Source organism: Mandrillus leucophaeus, unplaced genomic scaffold (assembly GCF_000951045.1).
Source record: "Mandrillus leucophaeus isolate KB7577 unplaced genomic scaffold, Mleu.le_1.0 Scaffold746, whole genome shotgun sequence".
Lineage (NCBI taxonomy): Eukaryota > Metazoa > Chordata > Mammalia > Primates > Cercopithecidae > Mandrillus > Mandrillus leucophaeus.
The window spans coordinates 961,529-982,732 of NW_012108097.1; the positions used below are offsets into that span (position 1 = coordinate 961,529).

The following is a 21,204-nucleotide window of genomic DNA, read 5'->3' on the forward strand; positions in this document are numbered from 1 at the left end:
TGATTTTCAACATTTTATGAATAAATGATGAAATCTGTGTGTGTGTGTGCATGCATGCATGCATGTGTACAGAAAGAGCACATGAAGACAGACAGAGATGTACAGATGGTTCTGGTAGAAAACACCAAGCTTTAAGAACAAGTGTAAAAAATGTGAATATAAAGATTAAGGAACAGAGGATTAATACCATGATTGCCTATTCAGAAAAGAAGATTTTTGTTCTGAAAATTTCATTACTGGAAATCATTTCTCCAAAAGCATTTAGATCGTCCTCTATTCATATTAAGAGGAATTAATTGCTTTCCATTTCAATTTATTTTTTCTTCAAGTTAGTCAGTTTTTTCCCTAGTATTATAGATTCATGCTTCACAGACAAGATTAACTTTTAAAAAAAAGTTTTAACAAGGAGGGTATGAAAGGATTAAGAGCTTGAACTTTTTCCTTTAGATTTCTTGGATTCAAATCAACTGTACCTCAGATTTCATATTTTTCTCCTGTAAAATGAAAGTTGTAATGATTAAATGAGAAGATATAAATAAAGCACTTAAGATACCTGATAAACATTAAATTACAGCTCTTATATCGAAATAACATGCAGAAGTGAGCATTTAAATGTCTTAGATAACAAAGATGCTTCCATTATCAACAATTCATACTAGACCTGCATTGGATGGTTGAATCAATTATCCAGTGAATAAAGTATTGATTGCCAGTCTCTCTAAATGTCCAAATAATAAGGGATTGTTAAAAAATTAATCATATTCTATGGGCACAAATGCTCTTTGCCTCTCTATCTTAAAACCACACACCAAACCACTCATGAATCACTTGAATCAGTCATTTGGAAGTGTCAAACCAGCATAACACAATCTAACAGTGTTCCTAATGTTACATCTTAAAAGATTTATCCACAAACAGGCAACATAGAATCATGACAAGCATTTTCCTTTTTGTACATAAAGTATGGGTATTTTGAGAATTTGAGAAGAACTATAGGTAGAGCATTTTGCTTCTCAGATTACTGGTTTAGTGATGGCTAGGTTAAGGACAATAGGGTTGAACAATTTATGCCCAGGATCTCAAGAATAAAACTGTATTGTCCCAAGTGGTAGCCCCAAAGCAGTTAGCAATTAGCGATTCTGAGCCTAGGGTTCTTTCTCTGCTTTCTAACCTCTTGCTGTTATTTGCCTGAGAGTGCTCAAGTCTGCTGATGACTGGGCACATCAAGTTTGAATGAATATGTGGCAGACTCCATTCCTGAAACCTGTGGCATCTGGGTGGAATCCTGATTGCCAACATGGCTCAGCTGATTGTGCAGGTGCAGCTAGAAATCCTTATGTAATCTGATGGACTTCACATTACAATGTAACTATTGCAACATGTACCTGTGTTCCTCGCTCTGTGTGATTAACTCAATCCTGAGAAGAGTTGAGTTTGTTCACAGTTGTCAGTAATAAAGGAGTTACTTTAAGGGCTTAAAGGGATTTCTGAGACCATAAGTATGGTAACATAATGTTATACTGATGAAGTAGAGACTTTGACTCATGTATGGATACCTAGGATGGGGCATAGACAAGGGCTCAATAACTATCTGTTGCTTGATGACTGAGTGAAGAAATGTATAAGGCAAAGCCTGGAAGTGAGTGAGTGAGGCAGGAAAAAGAAAAAATCTGGGTGTAGGTGGAAAGAAAGAAAGAAAGAATTAGGTACCTGTTAGATTAGTAGATCAATATGTTGTCAAAAGTTACAGAAAATTAAATACTCAACAAATTCCACATACATTTACGGCCACCTTCATGCGTTAGTTCACTGTTTCCCACATATCAGTCATTTGTTTAGTTCCTTCACAGTTTGTCATATTGAGGCAATGCCTACCTGTTATTTTCCTTTAAATGAAGCTTCAATCAACTGACCTTTTTAAAACGTGGCCCATTCTACACAGTATCACCCACTAGATGATGGGTTTGGTGCTCTCAGTGCTCCTTATATTTTCTTATTTATTTATTTATTTATTTGTTTATTTATTTATTTATTTTTGAGGCAGCATTTCGCTCTTGTGGCCTAGGCTGGAGTGCAATGGTGCGATCTCGGTTCACTGCAACCTCTGCCTCCTGGGTTCAAACAATTCTCCTGCCTCAGCCTCCCAAGTGGCTGGGACCTGCCACCACACCTGGCTAATTTTTTGTATTTTTAGTAGAGATGGGTTTTCGCCATATTGGCCAGGCTGGTTTTGAACTCCTGACCTCAAGTGATTCTCCTGCCTTGGCCTCCAAAAGTGCTGGGATTACAAGCGTGAGGCCCCCTGGCCACTTCTCATACTTTGATGTGAGCTCAAATCACCTGGGATAAAGTTAAAATGATTCTGATGCCATCAGTCTGGGTTGGGGCCATTTCTGCATCTCTCACAAGTTCTCAGATGAGTCTCAGAACCACATTATGAATATCAAGATGCTACATACATATTCTGATAAACACTTAAATACTTAACTAGCAACGTTTTAAAATTTATCTTCGTATCAAGTAAAATTGTTTCATATACCCCATCAGTGGTAAATTGAATGATATAAATATAAACACTCTACTGAGTTAAAAAAAAATAAATTTCCTTTGCTTTCTGGGAATTCACTGCCAAGAAGAAAGATAATTATGTAAGAAACCAAAGTAACATGTGCTATGGGCTATTCTAGAGCTCTGTACAAAATGCTCTGAGAAAATCCTAGAAATTTGGGGAAGACCATAGAAAAAGTAAAAAGTATGTCTCTGAGCACGAAAATAATGGTGGGATGTCTTTTGGTAGGCAGGAACTAGTTGGAGGGGTAAGAGGGTCAGGAAAGCCCAGAACCTGGGCTGTCTTCTGCCTGCCCCTACAGCTGTGAAGACTGTGTCCCATGCAATGGAACCCAGCCAGGGGCTGCATGGGTGTGCCACTTGTCCATTTCTGCAGTCCTTCGCAGGACTGCATTGGCCTGTGTATTAGTCTGTTTTCACACTGCTGATAAAGACATACCCAAGACTGGGAAGAAAAAGAGGTTTAATGGACTCATAGTTCCACATGGCTGGGGAGGCCTCACAATCATGGCGGAAGGCAAGGAGGAGCAAGTCACATCTCACATGGATGGCAGCAGGCAAACAGAGAGATGGGCAGGGAAATTCCACCTTATAAAACCATCAGATCTCATGAGACTTGTTCGCTATCATGAGAATAGCACCGAAAGACCTGCCCCCATGATTCAGTTACCTCCCACTGGGTCCCTCCCACAATATCTGGGAATTCAAGATGAGATTTGGGTGGGGACATAGCCAAACCGTATCAGCCTGGAAGGGGGCATCATTTTGGTATCACCCACTCACAGATGGAGAAAGGGTAGCTTTTTCAGCATTTATCTTCCTGGAAGAGTCTCCCTCTTTTTATTTATCTTCCTGGAGGGGCATTTCGATTCTAATTTGCACAGACATCATACAGCTGCTTCCCTGAACTATTTCCTTAGTACCAAAAGACATCCCATCCTTATTTAGTGCCACACACCATGAATTATTTGCATAATTTCTTGTCAAATGGGGTTCAATTATCTTCTCCTTTCCCAACTCTCTATCCCATTAGTAGAAGGAAAGAGGATGGATTTAGGAAAGGAGAGGAGAGGATGAGAAAGCCCTAGTTCCAGCTCTCAGAGATTCCTGGCCTTTCTTCAGTATTCTATTTACCCTCTGTCACAGGCAGGATAATGGTCCCCAGAGATATTCATGTTCTAATCTCCTGAACCTGTAAATATGTTGTGTTACATGACGAAGGAGAATTAAGGCTGAAAATGGAATTAATGTTATTAACCGACTTTAAAATAGGGAGAGTATCTTGGAATATCCAGGTGGACCAGCTAAAATCACAAGGTCCCTTAAAAGTGGAAGAGGTCTCAAACTGCCAGCCTCAAGCAATTTTCCCAGCTTAGCCTTCCAAAGTGCTGGGATTACAGATGTAAGGCACTGCACCTGGACTAAGATAAATCACTATAAAGTATAATCTTTAAAAAAAAAAAGTCTGTGTGTATGTAGATAGATAGATAGATAGATAGATAGATAGATAGATAGATAGATAAAGATATATATATAAAGAATTTTCCAATTTTCTTTCTCAGAGAGAAAACTAGCAATTATTATTTCAAGTGTATTTTATTAGCCTATATTTATGTGTTAATTTGAAAAAATAACAACTTGAGTTCAAGCTGGTATCCGTTTTTGTTAAATTCCTACTAATAAGGCAATAATTTAACCAGATATCATAATCACTTATAAAAACAAAATATTTTGCCATTAGAGGCCTGCACACACCCTCAGTGATATGCCCAACAACTTCTTGAATATTTTCTTCAACACCTAAAATTAATTACTACACAATTATAATTTGTTTCCATATTATACCTTGCTTCATATAAGTTCAAAAAATTATCAAACAATTATACATATGATTAATAGCACTAACAACATTTAAAAAATAACCATAACAATATTTCAGTAAGTTCAATACCTTTTGAGACATTATTAATTGTGTCCGTAACATATACTAATGGTGATAATACCTAGTATGTGTCTAGAAAGCCGGCTTGTTAATTTATTTGGCTTACAGTTAATAAAATGAACATTATTTATTTGGGGGAACAAAGCGGGAGAGGGAAGCAGGAGAGGAGGTCAAATGGTGTGATATGAGAAGGACTCCACACTCCTGGCTGGGGGAAGGGGCCATAAGCCAAAGACTGCAAGAAGCCTCCAGAAGCTAGGAAAGAGTAGGAAGTGGATTTTCTCCTAGAACAGTGGTCCCCAGCCTTTTTGGCACCAGGGACCAGTTTTGTGCAAAACAATTCTTCCACGGACTGTGGAGGGTGGATGGTTTCAGGATAGTTCAAGCACATTACATTTACTGTGCACTTTATTTCCATTATTATTATGTTGTAATATATAAAGAAATGATTATACAATTCGCCACAAAGTATAATCAGTGGGAGCCCTGAGTTTGTGTTCCTGCAACTAGACGGTCCCATGGGACCGTCACAGATGGGAGACAGTGATGGGAGACAGTGACAGATCATCAGACATTAGATTCTCATAAGGAGTGTGCAACCTAGATCCTCACATATGCAGTTCACAATAGGATTTGGGCCCTTACAAGAATCTAATGCTGTTGCTGATGTGACAGGAGGCGGAGCTCAGGCGGTAATGCCAGCGGAGCAATGGGGGAGCAGCCTACAGTACAGGTGAAGCTTCTCACCTGCCCGCCGCTCACCTGCTGCTGTGCAGTACCAGTCCGTGGCCCTGGGGGCTGAGGACCCCTGTCCTAGAACCTCCAGAAGTAACGCAGCCCCGACCACACCTTGATTTTAGCCCAGTCAGACACACATAAAACTTCTGGCCTGTAGAACTATAAGATAATAAGTTTGTGTTGCTTTAAGCCACTAAATGTGTGGTAATTCGGAACAGCAGCAATAGGAAACCAACATGACCTCTCGAGACCCAGAGACCCCTCTGGTTTGCCTCTTTCTGTTTCCAGGATGCTGCTTTTTTCTGGCTACATCTCCTACTTTTCCTTCACAGTCTCTTTTCCTGGCTTCTCTTTATCTCTAAAAATTGGTTCTTCTCCAGATTATGCAGTTACTTCCCTTTTCTCACTCTACAGGAATCACAAATTTGCTGAACACAGCCCAGATTCAGATTTCAGATATGTTTTCCTTGGCCTACAGGGTGTTTTTTCACAAGCCAAAGTGAAATGCATTTAGGCGAAGCATGCGTCCTCTAGATTTCCATAACTCACACTACTCCATACTGTATTTTACCTGGCCTTCTTCCCTCATTTACATTATTTGCATTGTCCCTAAACATTTTGAGTTGAGGATTCTTCTTCTACAACATACATATGTAATGAGATGTCAACATGTTACTTTGAAAAGGATTCACGAATCACATAAGTTCAGCAAATGCCAAGTTAGACAAAGGTGGGTTGTTATATGTCAAGGATTAGGAGCCTCGATTATGCTAATTATCATATATCTGCATAGATAGAGTACAGGCACGCACACAGTATGCAGCTGTATATAGCATTCAGCATATCCCAAACTTGTATCCCTATGGAACTTTAACTAGTGTGGCATCTTTAGGTTGGATGCTCCAACTGTACACATTGAGATATGTTGTTTAATACTCTCTTTTCATCTGTTTCCATTACTGCAATCATCACCCACATCTTGATGAATTCCCAAAGCTATAAATAAAGCCAGCACTTACAAAGCATGAACTGCATGGTACATACTGTTGTAAGTACTTTCATACATATAAGATGACTTACAACACTGATATGATTGATAGTAGACACTGTTTTTATTCTTATTTTACAGGTGAAGAAACAAGTGAGGACAAGATAAGTTATGTGTACAATGCTACACAGCTAGAAAGCTACAAAGCTGAAGTTTGAACCCAACTCATCTTCATCTTGGTCCAGACTCTATGCGCAGAAGTACCCATACATCCAGCACTCACCTTGCTCTTGAGCAAAAGGTATGTGTCCAACTTAAGAAAGCATTTACTACTAGAGATCACTGAAAAGATCATAAGTCATCTTAATCAGGTTGAATGCACTGCCCCAGAGATGTTCAAGAAGAGGTTCAAGGACTTCTTAGGAGAGAGTTTTTTGAGAGGCACAAACATTGAAGACATCAAATCCAATCGTAAAGTCCTTCCAAACGGGAGATTGTAAAAGGATATAAAGGTCTATTCTGGGTGGGAAGATAACATGGGCAAAGGTAATGACTGTCTGGGAGGAGCAGAACAGTCTGGCTGTCATGAGAAATTCATGGAGAAGAGCAGTTCCCAGTAATGCTGCAAAGATCGGCTAGAATCAGATTGTGAGAGGCCTTGAATGTCAGCAAAATCGGGGTTTGGTCTGAATCCTCTTAATCCTTTAACTGATGAGAAGTGCTAAAGAGTTTCTCCTCGGGAAAGTGATAAAGTGTTGCCTTTTTTTTTTTTTCTGGTTTGGAGTTTTTTGTTTTGTTTTGTTTCCGATGCAAAGGGTATGAAGGAAATTAATCAGACAACAGTCTTGATCTTCTGAAGAATGACTCAGTCAAACCTGTTTCGAATCTTCTCTTCCTCCCACTGCCCACAAGGTGGCACCAGAACTCAAAATCAGGACTCCCTGGAAGGTTGTCTCACTGTTCCAAGCCTTTACTGTAGGATGACTCCTATGAAGATACTTGTGAGGTGAACATGTCAAAATATATTTTTATTACCAATTTCTAATCAGCCTCTTCATTCACTCTGGGGTATTTGTACAGGAGTTAACAATTTTCAGCTTAACTGGCTGCAACGTTCTGAGGAACTTCTGGGGACGGTGCCAGTTTAAGAGACTGTTGTAGACCAAAATCATAAACAACACACCCTACAGAAAATGCTAATGACCAGCTGGAAGTTGATACAGTGGAATTTGTTCCACCCTCGATGACTTCCAGAAGCGGGGAGCTGTTCTAGTTCACAAGACGGAGAGGCTTTTCAGGTGGCTGGTTAAATTACCTCTTTGACACCTAACTCTAGTTAGGATGTGGAAGGAGATGAAAGGCTGAGCTAACTTATTACCTAATTCTTCAGGAAAGAAATGTGAGAGTACAGCTCTGTGTCCCTCTTTCCTTCCGAGTGCCCTTTCACGCTATCAACTAGTTTACACTGCTGAGGGCTCGCTCCTTTACATATCTCTTAAGCAAAATTTTTTTCTTAATGTCACAGTTCTGCTTTTGTTTTGTCTTTAAAAAAAAAAAATGAGACGGAAGTAGGCTTTCAATTTGCTGGAAAGTATCTGTTCTCACCAATCTCTATAAAAAGCAATCATACTTGGTCACTTGTAAATATGCCTACTACACGTATCAGGATTCCTATTTTAAACATCTAAGACTAGTTCATATGATTCGAAATTTCAAAAGGCAAAATGGTCTAGCACTCAAATCACAGGTAAGTGGGCACATGGCATTTTTCCCTAAATCCTTCAAACTGAAATTTGAGGAGGAAATACAAAGTTCGTGAGCGTGTGACAAAGCGGGTATTGTTTAAAGATAAAGGGGCTTTTGTCTAAATACCATGGTCTCAATTTCCCAGGTTCTAGAGAAAAAGAAAAAAAAATGTATATACTCTTTTTAATTTTGTTTACTTGAAATTCTATGTTTTAGTTTTTCCAAACCTATCTCTTCTAAAATGGGCAGCAGAAAAATGAGGCTAATATAGATGATAGACTGATGGACTTGGATAAATAATTAATGGCCTGGAGTAATTAGCTGGAAGATGTTTAATCATTAATTTGAGTCATCAGAAGCATTTCAGCTTACCGATAAAATATTCCACTAATCATGAGTGTATATATTTTGTCAAGACGGAAATTAATATGAGATGAGAATTAGCACTTTGAAAAATTAAAATACGGGACAAGTCTATTTGGTCTACTCTTTGTTTGTTAAAGATAAATGAAATTTTGCTTTCCTTTATTGTACCTAATGAGAAAAAAAGGGACATAAATTATATCTGTACATACAACCAAGAAGTCAAACTTTTTGGTTAGAGAGGCAAAGTAGCTGGCAAGCTTTGTCTTTCTTTAGGGACTTATTTAGGGGGTAGGAGAGCAAAAACGAAAACACTTCATTATTAAAGTATCTGGTGAACAATTAGGCTTCTTCCAGAGGATTTAAGGGGAAAAGGGTTCTTTAACATAATGCAATTTATGGCTGTGTTCTTCAATGTGGTGTTTTCCAATACAATTTTATTACAGGCTCTAAATTATACTTTCACAGGAAAGGTCTGTCTTTAAACTTTTAGGTCAGAATTGTTCAGATCTTTTCACACTGAATCAATCAGGTTTAAAGCTGGCAAAATCCTTGGCAGCCTTGTAAATCTTTCAAAAGATGTTATCCAATTACCCTTCATGGGCCACAGGATTCTACAGTGTGACTATTTCCTTCTCTATGAGGAATTAAGTGCTCATGAGAGGTTAGAAACCAATGGAGTTGAAAAGTAAGGTTCTGCATTTTTCCTCCAGTTCACATGGTAGAGATATAGGCAGCTACTAAGATATCCTGAGATTTGCCAGACATTCTGACCTAAACAGTGGCCCTCCTGGCATCATTAAAGTTGTAATTGTTTTAAATCAGGAAAACAAACAAACAAAAAACGTTAACACCAGAATGGTTCTTGTTACAAAACCTTATTTTTGGAGCTGTATTAAGGATTTACCAGAAGAACGTGTTCCAAATGGAAAGCATAAGAGATCACTATTACTCTTAGTTACTTTTGCAAGAAAAACATTTTTAGGTACAGTCAGTAAATACACAAGGGATTGAAAAAGAAAACAACAAAAAAGGATAAATGTACTTCTTTAGTCTGTGTTGATCTAAAAAATGTGCTTATTTTCCATTTAAAAAACACATATTAATCTCTGTTAGTTCTTCCTCTTCTAGGTTCCCGATATAGAATACTAATAAAAGGCTAAGGAGACATTCAATTTATATAAAAGCCTATTTCATGCCACTTGGTTTCAAGGGAGAAAATAATCATAGGCAGAATCATTTGAAAATAATTTTTCAAGGGAAAATGTGAACATGTAGCTAGATTCCTTCACAGAAGTTAGGAAAGCACAGCTTTCCTTTGTCATGTAAAAAGTGGAGGGGAGGTTATGGGATTCCAGCTGCACCTTTGACCTCAAGGCTTCTTGAGTCACTCACTTGTCATGACCTTTGACCTTTGGCAAATCATGCCCCTGTCTGTTTCGCTTGATTTTTACTACCTACAACAAAAGGCATTTTCCCCTCTGGAACACATAAGCAGAAGTCATATAAATGTTTGCAAATAATTTCTCTGCCAACCATCAGGCGAAGAGCGAATAAGTATAAAAGAAAAAATTACAAAGCACGGAGGAAAATGCTCTAACGTCTAAAGTTTCCTCCAGTGGCGTAGATTGATTTCAATAACTACAGTGTAAACACTTGGATTCATGTTCCCTCTTAAAAATCTTTACTTTCTTTGATTTAAAATATAATGTAGTAAGAGGTGGAAAGATTGGTGCTTTAATAAATTATACTTCTTGTACTTTGCACTCTAGTCACTAAAAATTGCAGACATCATCTCACAGCTGTGTGTCATCAATACCTCCTTTTACTCACTTTCTAGATTGTTTCCATTTCCAAAGACATGCAATTCCTTTTATCAACATTGTGAGTGAAAGGTGAATATGTGCAAACATTGGGAATAAAAGGTAGTGTTGGAGCTAACTCAAGTACAGGAGAGGAAACCAGGCTTGCAAAAGCGTAGGTAGAAGCTCTCCGGGTAGAATACTCAACCACTTAGCACGTACAGTTCTAAGTCCCAAACCTCATTTAGTCTTTACGATAATAACAACTATTCAGAATCTATTTAATACACACTGCTGATTGGTAACACATGATTCGAGTTTTCACAAGTTTTCCTTTCTAATACTCAAGTTTGTTTGCTTGCTTGCTTGCTTGTTTTAAGCAAGAAATAAGGGGGAAAAAAGCTTGAAGATATACATTAATAAAAGTGTCTAGAAGGTTCGACACAACGAAGAATGATGTATACTTTTTCACCAAGATGAGAATGAATGAAATCTCTTGGATCATAACACTTTAGGATTTGTCTACTTATGGGATGTTCTGTGGTTATTTTTACTGCCCAGCCAGCATGGAGATTCTTATTTTTTTCTTTTTGCATCAAGACAGAAGCATTTTAATATTTGCTTTGGGAATAGTTTTATTTTTAGCTATTTTCACCCACTTTTTGCATTCATTCACAGTCCACTGTTTTATTTTTTCCTGGCAGTTTCTCTTTCTCTGAGGCTCAAAATACGTGTTTGATACTTCGAAAACAGTGAAAATTGGCACCATAATGAGGTCAGTTTAGGTGAGCCAATACACCTGGCTCAATCAAAATTTAAAAGGAAAATTAAGAGCTTGCCAAATAAATGCTCATTTAGTTAAAACCTTTGCAACAAAGACTTTCAATATTTGTAATTCGTTTTAAAGAGAGTTGAAAACAAAATCTCTTCTAAAATTCTCACATAAATCTGTTTATAGCAGTGTATCTGCAGCCTATAGTTTTTATGGTGGCCACACAGAAAAAGATTAGACTAAAAGATGCCCAGAGGGTTAAAATATTACCCTTCCTGAGTTAGAGGTAGGGTCATTTGAATGGGCTGATAACTGTTGAGAAAATACTTAACAGTGGCCAGCCTGTGACATCCTACGCTGCCTGAATGTACTTTTTTCTAATTTTCAGATCTATCACCACGATACCAAATACTTCCTAGAGCAGTCAAAATTCTTTCCCCTCAGATCTTAGCTAAGGGTCCTATGGCTTCCAATTAAAACTCTCAGGATTTAGTTTTCATTACCTTTCCACTAGAATATTTATGACTTCCTGTAGAGCTAGGCTTCAATAGCTTTTAACCACATGGAAATTTGGGCGAATTTGTTGCATTGCTTTCTTACTTGAAAGGTCTGAAAGTTGAGTTGATAGGAAATAGATTCCTTAATTTCATGAAAATCTGTAACACATGTCATCTGAATGAGATAACTAAACGACAAATATTATCCATGTTTTAATTTTTTTCCCCTATGTTAAGCCATTTGAATGAATAATGTCACTGACTTTCTCCATCCTCCTGAGGGATGGGTGCAGTTTTTATAGTCATGATAAAAAAAAATTAATACTACTATGTGAGATAGTAAACAAATTTTACTTTAGCTTCACATGGCTAATAGTGACTGTAATTTCTTTATGACCCCTTTGATGTCAACCTGTATCTACTATTAGCTTTCTCCAGAGCAAGATACTTTTGAAATGCAAAAGATCACCCTCACTGTCCTCCCTCCCCCAACCCACCCTAACCCTCCACCCGGAGTCCTGCATAAAATATCTCAGTGGCTATCCATTCAAATGGAGCAGGGTTTCTCAACTATGGGATAATTCTTTATTGGGGTGGGAAGAGGACTGTCTTTTTTTATTTTAGGAGGCTTAGCCTAATCTCTACCCTCTAGATGCCGGGAACATTATCCCCAAGTAATGACAACCAAAAACATCTTGAGACATTGCTAAATGTTTCCAGAAGGGGGAAATTGCCCTCAGTGATAAACCAGTGAGATGGAATGAAATCCTCAAGAATGATTTAAGGAGTTTTCCTACCTATTACAGTCTGTAATAGTCAGGGTTCTCCGGAGAAACTGAACCAATAGGATGTGCATATAAATAGAGAAAGAGATTTATTACAAAGAGTTGGCTTCCATGATTATGAAGACTAGCAAGTCCAAATCTGCAGTGTAGACAGGTAAACTGGAGACCCAGGAGAACCAATGGTGCAAATGAAATCTGCTGGAGAATTCATGTCCCTCAATGATCCCTTTCCATTATCCCCATGCTTCAGCCAAACAGACCTTATTCCATTTCCTTGAATATATGCTCTTTCTCATCATGGGATCTTTGCACATGATATTCCCCAATCCTGGAATACCTTTTCCCACTACACCCTGCCATTAAACAACTAACTCCCTCTTTCAGTTCAACCTCAATTGCACCTCTTGCAATTATAAATTCTTCCCAATCTTCCTGAGTAGATGAAGTCTCCCCATTATTTGCTGTCATAGCACTTACACATCTTCCTCAAGACACTTATCACTCTAAAGTCTTTGAGGCTTTTAAATGTTTGCTTTGCTCTATATCCCCAATACCTAACATACAGTAGGTATTCATCAAATATTTGTTGACTGATCAAATAAATGAATTCACATTTACTCAAAATATGGTATCCTTTTTCTGGCAATCACTGGCTTACTGAATGATGTTATAATGGTCTGAATCACAAGCTTCTATGCATGAACATCAGAAAGTCAATATAGCAATGCAGCATGCTTATTTGACAAACATTCATTGTCAGCTGCCTATGGGCTATTAGAAAAACTTCGGATGCCTTAGACTCCACTGCCACTGTTTCTTATTGCAACTCCTTGAAAACTATAAAATGCATCACTTTATTTATTGTAGCATAAAATCTGTAATGAGCATTCATAAATGTGCATTACATATCTTGGAATTTAATGATTTGGAGAAAAGTAGTATGAAAGGAAAATACATCTTGGGGCCCCAAAATCACTAAGCTAAAGGGAAAAATCAAGCTGGGAACTGCTTAGGGCAAACCTGCCTCCCATTCTATTCAAAGTCACCCCTCTGCTCACTGAGATAAATGTGTATGTGACTACCTCCTTTGGAGAGGCTAATCAGAAACTTAGAACACAAGCATCTATCTCTTATTTACCTATGACCTGGAAGCCCCCTCCACACTTCAAGTTGTCCTACCTTTGCTTCCAGTTGTCGCAGCCTTTCTGAACAGAGCCAATGCTCATTTTATACAAGTTGATTGATGTCTCATGTCTCCCTAAAATGTATAAAACTAAGCTGTGCTCTGACCACCTTGGGCATGTGTTGTCAGGACCTCCTGAGGCTGGTCATGGGCATACGTCCTTAACTTTGGCAAAATAAACTTCTTAAATTTACTGAGACCAATCTCAGATGTGGGGAGTTCACATTAAGTATGCCAGTTACCCATTTATTGCCCCTGTGCTTCAAATTCACCCTTCATTGCCCTGCTTTGGAACATTGGAGATGGAACCCTAAAAGACTTATCTCTTGCTAGTCAGTATCACGTTAATCTTTGTCAGTGGGAGACATCAGAGGAGGGACAGTGCCAGAGGAAGAGACTTCTCTTGATTTGGTTGCTTCCTTTCTTCTTGTTTTATAGTGTAGCAACTGGAGGTGTGTGTCCAAGAGGTGACGTGGCACATGCCCTCCAGCCAGTTTTGCTTGGACCCCAGTGGAAGGCTTTCTGAATGCCAGTTCCTACCCGGATTTCCCAGCTCACCAGTCCCAGCCAACTGGCCGTGGACCAGATCTGGCCTGAAGCAGTCCAACTTCTCTGCCATCCAGTAGGTCCAGCCACAATGAATTTAGATTCCAATGAAGTCTGAATCTTAGTGCTGGAGAGGAACCCCCTTCTCCAAGTGTATTTCTTCATTTGGGACATTCAGAGAATTCAAGGGAATTCCCTGAATTCTCTTTTATACTCTCTGAGTGGCTACTCACCTGCTACCAGTTAGTAGTTCTATTAAATATTCCTTGATAAATTACTGGTGTTGATTCTGTTTCCTTTTTGGACTCTGTCTTGTACAGTAAATCAATGAGTAAGAAGTCTGAATACATAGACATTTACTCAGTCTGAATTCAAGAATATTCTGCGTTTCTAGGCTAAAAAAAATGTTAGCAAGCAGAGCTTTTTAAAGACCTAATGTAATGATCAGACTCCAAGGAATAGATCTTTACTGTTGGATGGAGCCCAAGAGGCCACCAGCCTTTCCAGTTGAACCATTCTGGTCACCCAGAGGTGAAGTGGCTTTGTTTATGGAGTGGCTGTGTGGGACAGGCTGGGAGGCAGCTCCTCCTTGAGATTCCTCTGGCTGCCGCTGAGGACCCTCTCTAGGAGCTGCACCAGATGATGCACTGGCGTTTTTATGAGGACCCATGGGAGGGAGAAAGTTCTCTCAAGTCTAAGAACTGGGAATAGTTACGCTTCTTCTGAATGACTCCTTCGGATTTAGCTCATGGACACTGTGAAACATGTAACTGCTTGGTTTCTATTTAGAACAGTGGCCAGAAAGGTCAGGAGCAAAACTGTGGCTCTCTCCGGGGAAGCAGGCAGTGCCCCATGACAATGACACTTTACATTCCTGCTCCTCTGGCTTAGCCTCAGTTGTTTTCCACCCTGCTTTTTCCCTTGCCTTGATTGCCTCATGTATTTATTATTGTTATCCTATTATATACATCACTTTAAAACATCCATTTAAAAGTGAGTTGGCTATAAACAAAATATCCAAGTACAAATCTGTTCTCCTCAAGCTGACTTCATTGTTCTTTTTATTACTGTTTCCTTGCAGCAACAAAGAATTCAAATACTTGTACCTTCCTGCGAACAGGTGCACCTCGGAGACCCAAGAGCAATTTGTTCAGATATTTCGAAATTTCCTTTACTACTTGCTTACCTAATTAATATGTTTAATAAATGTCCAATTTCATATCCAAATCACAAAAATTGTTAGTCTGGGCTTTATCAACTTTTTAGTAATTTTTTCAATGCAAAAGTATCCAAATTGATCACATTTGACTATTACAAGGCTGGCCACAGGCTCAGAAAAATAAACTTTTATTTTTTCTTATTTCTTTATCAAATTATATTATCAAAATATGGTTTCTTTCCAAGATAATCATTTAGCAATATTCCACTAATTGTGGGGGAAAAAATTTGTGTCCTTTCTCTTTATTTTTGTGTTCTTATTGTTTTTTCTGTGCTGAATAAGCAGCTTTCTTTCTCATGTCTCTCTAGGATGGTGAGAGATGACTATTCAAAACGTTATTTACACCTAGACTCCCTCAAGTTTCTGTGCTTCCGTGGCCAGACTTCCACAGCTATCATTTATCACGGGCAGTGACTCATACCTTGTAGGGGCAAAATAAATATTTGCTGAATAATCCTCAGAGCTGCTACCAAAAATGGGAAATCTTGGAAACAAAAAAGCAATCACAGAAAATAAAGTAACTGCAGCTGTGGAAACAGAGAAACCATATGATATTCTTGCTTTTCTCTTCATAATTCCTCCAAAGACAGGCAGATTTTGTTTCTCTGTACTGTAGCTGAAAAACAACGTAGCTTTGTCTTCGTCTGATTTCAAAGAATTCCAAACAATGTTTTTTTTGTTTTCCTTTACTTCAGAGAAAACATGACACTTTGCCATTGGTAGATACTCATTCTTTTTGTTAAGTATCTATGTGAGAGTTTGCCAGTGTTTTTATGCAGATAGCCCTGGTAACCTTGGTTCATACTCCAGAAGGCCTTTGGTGAAGAAAAGTCAGGAAAATGGATCTACAGACTCGTCTAATGGGAGAAATTCGGAGAAACGGGCCACAGGAACAAATGACAGAAACAAATAAAAAAGAAGTGTAAATGAACTAATAAAGAGTCAGTGCCTCTGCTCTCCTATTGCTGTAACCAGCACATTACTAGACATAGCCTTCTCTTTGTCTCTTATTTAACCCTGAGCATGGTTCATAGATAAATGGGCCAATGTCCTTTTAACCATCAGATTTTCCATTTCTTTCAGAAAATATAAGATCAATTGTCCATGTGATTCAATTGGGTTACTGGGTTAGTGCCCTTCACGCCTTCAAACATACTCTTGTACCTATTTGCATCACCCAAGTCTTTGATCTTCCAAAATAAAGCCTGTGTTTTTCTCAGGGCCCTTCTAGGATGATTAGCTCAACTGAATCAAGGAGGAATGAACCCTTATCTCTGAACACCCTAAGTTCCTCATGCAAGTGAGCTAACAGAAATCAAAACAGACAAAGGAATTGCAAAAGACACATTTTAAATACCATATCCTATCAGTTGATATTTTATTAAAATGGGTGACTAGATTTTCAGACTTAGGTCTTACAAGTAATTTGTTTTTGAAATTAGTAACAGGAAAATACATTGACATTTTCCAGCTTTATCAGTCACGTGAAAAGTTTTGATGAGCACTTTTAAGACATTTTAATAAAAACAACCTTTTCCTGTAGTATGTTAGCCTTTGGTTAAGGAAAGCATGCATGCTGTAAGTGTAAGTTCTCCTGGCACAGAGATGTAAGTATGACCAGGAAGATAAAAGGCAGTGGTGTAGCGAAACAGAGCTATTCAGATATGTGTACAGACAGGATCCCTGGGAGCCAAGGGATGCTGTGTTGTGATATGCTGCAGTTACATCTGCTCTTGTCCTGTGTGGTCAGCTCGCTTCGGATAAGATGTGGGATCTCTGAGGAATTAAGTCAGGACCTCAATCTAACCAATAGAGAGCCTGTCATTGGCATTAGCAATGGCATTGGCCCTGCAGTATGCAATAGCTGAGCTTCCCCTTGACAACCACAAAAGTTCCTCAAAGGCTGTCTGCAGGATAATGTGAGCAACTAAAGAGGAAGAGAAGCATGGCATGCACAGTACTTAGTAATGGAAATATGACAATTCCTGTTGCTATTTTTGACGAGTGCAAAATTACAATGGGGATAAGGCAGTCTAGAAAAGGCTATGGCTTTAGTGCGCTTAGTTTGGGGGTGAAAGTAGAGATAAGGGTTGGTACAGTTAAAAATAAATGATTCTGTTACCATGGTTTCCTTCTTTATAAATTCTTTTCAACATGAATTGCTGTTGTTGTGTTTAATTTTAGATTCATGCAGATTTTCAACAAATAAGAATTCCTATACGTCTGAAAAATGGTTTTTTAAAGCTGTAGGAAAGGTTTTTGGCAGTCTGGTTTAAACATTTCTAAGCAAACTAACATGCAGGGTTCTGGCTTTTAGACAACTACCAAAGGAAAGTGAATAAAGAGAATGAGAACTTAAAGAACATATAAGGCTACATTTAATGTTCTGATTAAAACATAAATTCATATTATTGTAACATTTAAGGGCATGCTGAGTATTAAATACTGCCTCTCAGAACCATAGAAATACAGGTGTTCCTCCTATAAAGTAACTCTCTTGACAATGTACCCATAAAAGATTTCAGGTATCAAACATTAATTTACATAAATATGTATTTATTAATATCAAAGGCTCTAATTGTGTTTTCAAAATCTGTCATATTACCTCAAATACAATTCCATTTTCTTGAATAGGGTATCAGAATTACTTATAATTTATACTCACTCTAAAACACCTATGTTTCATTTTTAAAAAAAATAATAATGGATATTTCAAATTTGGAAAACATAAATGAAAAGGAAGAGTTGACTTTACCAAATAAATTATTTTTCCTTATGCATTCCTTATGGCATCATTTAAATAATGAACTCCCCCACCACAATTAAAATAGGACTTGATTTTTTAAAAGAAAGAAAATCAAATTACCTATACAGAAATGCATTATAATGCAGTTACAATGTACACAGCAGTAATACAGTTGCAGTAGTACAGGATGGAATTCATTACAACTGAAAGGAAATGAGTGAACTACATTTGTCTTTATAGACTTATTTTCTAATTTCATTACTCTGACTTATTATAGTACTTAATTATTTTCTTAATTGTACATTTTGTCTTTTAGTCATAATAGTTCCAATTTTGCTAAATTTTTTTTAAATCTGAAAATTTAGAAAATAAAAAGTAATCCTTGTGGTATTTTAGTTCAATTAAAGTTGAAACAGAAGCTGACAATATTTCTCTTGATTTATCGTAAATTTAAATTAACATATACTGATTTGTGGTTTGGTGAGGGGTGGTGTGTGTGGTGTGCTTTGGAGGAAGGCAATGGACTTGATTATTAAGATATTTCAATTAATTGCAAGTCATTGCCCAAGTTGATATCATAATTGTATCAGTCTCCACTTCTGCCTGTAAGTATAAGGAGATTTCCTCATGTTTTTTACTATTTTCATAATATAGTAATCATGCAAAAAATGTGAAAATTCAGGTGTGAAATTTTCATGAATAGATCAGAGCTGCTCAGAGCCGATTTTATCCAGTGTCTGTTCTTTCCAGAAATATGTCTGGGAGGTAGTATGGCCAAGGACATACTACTTCAGTTTCTCTAAGCTTTGCTTGTGGCTAATTTGGAAGAACAGCTGATCAGCTTCTTCCTGATGGCAGCTTGCCTCTGTCATGAAGCTAAAAATCCCAGGGGCCTTTGGATTAAAGTGCAACTGCAGCGGTTCTGTGGCTATTAAATCATTTAGCTTCGCTATGAAAGCATAAGGTACATACCACTGGCTGTGACAGACTAGTGTTGACTGGTCTTCATACCCAGAACAACTAGAAAAGCTTGAGAAAATACTTTTCAAGAATCTGCTTGAGGCTAGGCGCGTGGCTCATGCCTGTAATCTCAACACTTTGGGAGGCCGAGGCAGAAGGATCACTTGAGGCCAGGAGTTTGAGACCAGCCTGGGCAACACAGGGAGACCTTGTTTTTACTAAAAAAAAAAAAAAAAAAAAAAAGGGGAAAAAAAAAACATAAGCCAGGCATGGTCCCAGCTCATGTCTGGGAGGTTGAGGCTAACAGTGAGCCAGGAGCATGCCAGTAACTCTATCTTTGGCAACAAAGCAAGACCATGTCTTAAAAAAAAAAAAAAAAATAGAATTTGCCTGAAAGTTTTAAAGAACTAGCAAAACAGCCCCGACATAAAGGAGTCAAGATCCCAAAGACTAGAGAAATTCATTGAGATGAGTCTCCCTATTTTACGCCACTTTTCTCCCTGAGCAATCCCAGGGTTTCCTGCAGTCTCACCAAACTGGAGAGCTAAAACTTGGGAGTCCAAACTCCAAGGAGCCATAAACTGGAGAGAAGGTAAGCATAGAGAAGTGAACTGAACAATTTGAGAGGAGACCCAGTGAGAAAGTGGATGACAGAAACAGATGGTGATGTAATAGATACAACGGAGTTATGAGGCACAGACTTTCCAATAACTCAAGAACATACTTGGCAAAATGAGCAATTGCATTTGAAAACCGAAACCTATTGAAAGAAGAAATCAAATGAAATCTCTAGATCTAAAAATTAAACTAAAATAAACGTGCAATAGATTGCCATAATGACAGATTAGACACAACTGAAAAAAAAGACAATGATATGGAAAACAGGTCACTAGAAAAAATAGCCAGATTAAAACAGAGGGAGACAAAAGCTAGAATATACAGAACAAAGACTTCAGAGAATGTGCGACAAGATGCCAAGGTCTAATATGTGTGATTAGAGTCCCATAGGAGAGTAAGAACAAAAGTGAAACGAACAACATTTATGAAGATAATAGCCAGGACCTCTTCAAAACTAATAAAAGTTATCAACCCACAGATTCAAAAAGCAATATGAACCCAAAGTACAGTAAATACACTGAAAACCATGCCTAGGCAAATTAGTAAAATCTGCTGAAAACAAAAGAAAAGAGGTAACCTTCAAAGCCGCTACAGAAAAATTACAAGCTTTTACTTTCAAGGAGCAAAATACTTTCCATAGTAAATTTCTCAACAGAAATAAATAAATCCAGAAAACAACGAAATGATATCTTTCAAGAAAAAAGAAACAGCCAACTTAGAAATCTATACCAAGAAATAATAGTCTTCTAAAATGAGATAAATGCTTTTCTATACAAACTTAAACTATAACAAAATTTGCCAACATATCTGCATACAAGAAATATTAAAATGTTTTTTCAAGCAAAAGGAAAATTGTAACAGAAGCACAGAAATGCAAGAAAGAATAAAAAAAGAAATTTTAAATATGTGGGTAAATCTAAATAAATATTGACTGAAAATAAATATCATTTCACCTTATGTGGTAGAAATACTTATAGAAGTAAAACACATGATTATAATAATCCAAAAAGCAAGAATGACAGCAACTGGTGTTAAAGAGTCTAAGATCTCCATAAGGTATAAGAGGTGATAAAGATACAATTTATATTAGAGTCTTATAGGTTAAGGATACATACAGTGACTTTTAATACGGTTTTGTAACTAATGTCTGCCTACAAAGTTAAAGAAAGGAAAGTGGAGTGATAAAATATTTTATGAAATACAAAAAAATCTTGCATAAAAAGAGATGTATCGCAGGCAGAACAAGTAGAAAAGAGTAAGACGATAGACTTAATGTCAAATATATCAGTGATTATATCACATACACATGGCTTAATAGAATTGTAAAGTAGTCCAATGGCTTGAGAAAATTTTTTGACAGTTTCTTATGAATTAAATATACATCTATTCTCTGACCCTGAAATTCCACCCCATTGAAGTTTTCCTAAGAAAAGTAAGAATGTATGTACATATAAATGCTTATGGAATCTTTATTCATTATATATGAAGGCTGGAAACAATTCAACTGTATATCACACACAAAAAAACAGTCATACAATATAACACTATTCAACAATAAAAAAATTACTTATAAATCGTAAGCATGTATCATGCAAAATAAAGGAAACCATATACTCAAAAGTTTACATGCTGTATGATTCATTTATATGAAGTACATATCCAGTCTATGGAGTTAGAGCTCAGAAAAATGGTTGTCTATGGGAGTAGAGACTGCCTGGAATGTGACCCAGG

At 37.5% G+C, this 21,204-nt stretch overlaps 1 long non-coding RNA gene across 1 annotated transcript in view; it reads right to left on the minus strand.

The window, feature by feature from the left end:
* Positions 1-257: 257 nt before the first annotated feature.
* Positions 258-21,204, minus strand: part of LOC105529065 — an 84,927-nt gene continuing 63,980 nt past the window's right edge. Inside the window, exons 3-4 of the long non-coding RNA XR_001004446.1 lie at positions 3,831-4,016; positions 258-494 (exon numbers count right to left, since the gene is read on the minus strand). This is a non-coding gene — a long non-coding RNA (uncharacterized LOC105529065). The remainder of the gene's footprint in view (positions 495-3,830; positions 4,017-21,204) is intronic.